This window comes from Oratosquilla oratoria, chromosome 26, assembly GCF_046742065.1.
Source record: "Oratosquilla oratoria isolate Oo_2021 chromosome 26, ASM4674206v1, whole genome shotgun sequence".
NCBI lineage: Eukaryota > Metazoa > Arthropoda > Malacostraca > Stomatopoda > Squillidae > Oratosquilla > Oratosquilla oratoria.
Window position 1 is genome coordinate 36,934,223 of NC_134802.1, and position 2,500 is coordinate 36,936,722.

Below are 2,500 nucleotides of genomic sequence, written 5' to 3' on the forward strand. Positions count from 1 at the left end.
ACTTTTGTTGAGGTTGTTCGTGATTCGAAAGTTTAGCAATATGTGTAGATGGGTTATATTTCTAAAGAGGACTTTAATATACATGTACATACATAAATATGTATATTTACATATAAATATATGTATACACACACACACACACACACACACACACACACACACACACACACACACACACACACACACACACACACACACACACACACACACACACACACACACACACACACACACACACACACACACACACACACACACACACACATATATATATATATATATATATATATATATATATATATATGTATATATATATATACATATACATATATATATATGCAAGGTAACCACTTAAGAAAATAAACAAACGGATCAGAGCGCTTTCGTATATTACATCTTCAGTGTAAATTACAAAGAAAGAGGGTACAGCAAACATAATATAGTAGGACAATAGTATAAGGAACTCACTAGGAAAGGTTGTGGACGAATTGTCCGGGAGTGGGTCACACGTCCAGCATTCTTACATTTTGTAATTATTGGGTATTTCTTTGCAAATATAATGATCAATTTTGTACAATCCTAAGTTAAGGTTATAGTTGTTATCATTTGTGATTTTAATCAGGCTACTTTCAATTAAAAGTAGCCTGATTAAAATCACAAATGATAACAACTTTAACCTTAACTTAGGATTGAACAAAATTGATCATTATATTTGCAAATAAATAGCCAATAATTACAAAATATCAGATCATTTTCAGGTGGAAGGTAAATTGAGAGTGGAGAATAGGTGGGGAAAGAGGAAAAGGGCAGAAGGTAGGGAGATACTTAAGGTGAACTGCTTAAATGAGAAAAAAAAAGGAGAATGAGTATAAGAAGAAGCTGAGAGAGGAGTGGGAGAGAATAAAGGATAGAGTAGAACTAGGAGTGAAGGAGGAATGGGGATGGTTCAAGGAGGGAGTCATAAGGTGTGCAAATTTGGTGTGTGGAACAAGGAGGGCAAGAGAAAATAGGAGGAAGGGTAGTGAGTGGTGGGATGAGGAAGCAAAGAAAGGTGTAGAAGAGAAGAAGCAGGTATTCGTAGATTGGCTACAAATTAGGATGAGGGAATCGTATGGGAGGTACAAAGAAAAGAGAAGTTAAGTTAAGCATAAGATAAAGGAAACAAACAGGAGAGCAGATGTGAAATGGAGTAAAAGTGTGACTGAAAATTTTGAAAGTAATACAAAGATGTTTTGGAAGGATATTAAAAGCGAAAGAGCAGGCAAATCAAGTAGAGAAGAAAAGGTAAAAGGTACAGATGGAGAGATGATAATGGAAGAGAAGGCAGTGAGAGGAAGGTGGGCAGAGTATTTTAGGGAGTTGCTAAATGTGAAGAAGGACAGGGAGGGAAAGGCAGTTGCAGTGGGATGCGCTAAGAAAATGACAGTGATGAGTGAGGAAAATGGAGGAGAAATAGGGAAGGATGAAGTGAAAGCAGCTGTTAAGATGATGAGAGTAGGTAAGGCACCTGGGTTGGATGGATGCCATGCAGAATGTCTAAAGAAAGGAGGTACAGATATGGTGGACTGGCTGGTAAGGTTATTTAATATTTGTTTAAGAGAGGGTAGAGTGCTGGAGGACTGCAGGAGTGCCTGTATAGTTCCGCTTTACAAGTAGGGGGCAAGTGTAAGTATAGTAGTCTCAGAGGGATCAGCTTGTTGAGTGTAGTTGGAAAGGCTTATGGGAGAATCTTGATTGAGAGGATTAGGAGAGGAACAGAAGGTGTAATTGGTGAGGAACAGTGTGGATTTAGAACAGGTAGGGGTTGTGTAGATCAGATCTTTGTGGTAAGACATATATGTGAGAAAGCTGGAGGAAAAGGTAAGGATGTTTTTTGGGGTTTTATGGATATGGAAAAGGCTTACGATAGGGTAGACTGGAAGGCACGACGGGAGGTACTGCAGATGTATGGGATAAGGGGAAAGCTGTTAAGAGCAGTCAGAAGTTTTTACGAGACTAGTAGAGCTTGTGTTAGGATTAGAAATGGACAGAGTGAATGGTCTAAGATAAAGGTGGGACTTCGTCAGGGATGTGTTATGTCGCCCTGGCTGTTCAATCTTTACATGGATGGGGTGTTGCGAGAGGTGAATGCAAAGTTAGTGGGTCAAGGATTGGAGGTGATTAAAGAGAATGGAGAAAAGTGGGAGGTGAGCCAGTTGCTATTTCCTGACGACACTGCGCTTGTAGCAGGATCACAGGAGGGATTGAGGAAGTTAGTGACAGCTTGAGAAGGTGCGTGGAAGAAGGAAGCTGAAGGTAAATGTGGGCAAAAGTAAGGTGATGAGATGTACACGGGGAGAGAGTGACAACAGGCTGGGAGTGAGCATTAAGGGTGAGAGACTGGAGGAAGTGGATAGTTTTAGATACTTGGGTGCGAATGTGGCAGAAAAGGGAGGAGTGGGGGTGAAGGTAGAATGTAGATTGAGAGAAGCGAGTAAATGCCTTGGTGGATTAAAAAGTG

At 40.1% G+C, this 2,500-nt stretch overlaps 1 protein-coding gene across 1 annotated transcript in view; it reads left to right on the plus strand.

Moving 5' to 3' along the window:
• Window positions 1-2,500, plus strand: part of LOC143039329 (nephrin-like) — a 587,580-nt gene that overhangs the window by 569,029 nt on the left and 16,051 nt on the right. The gene's annotated exons all lie outside the window — the stretch shown is intronic.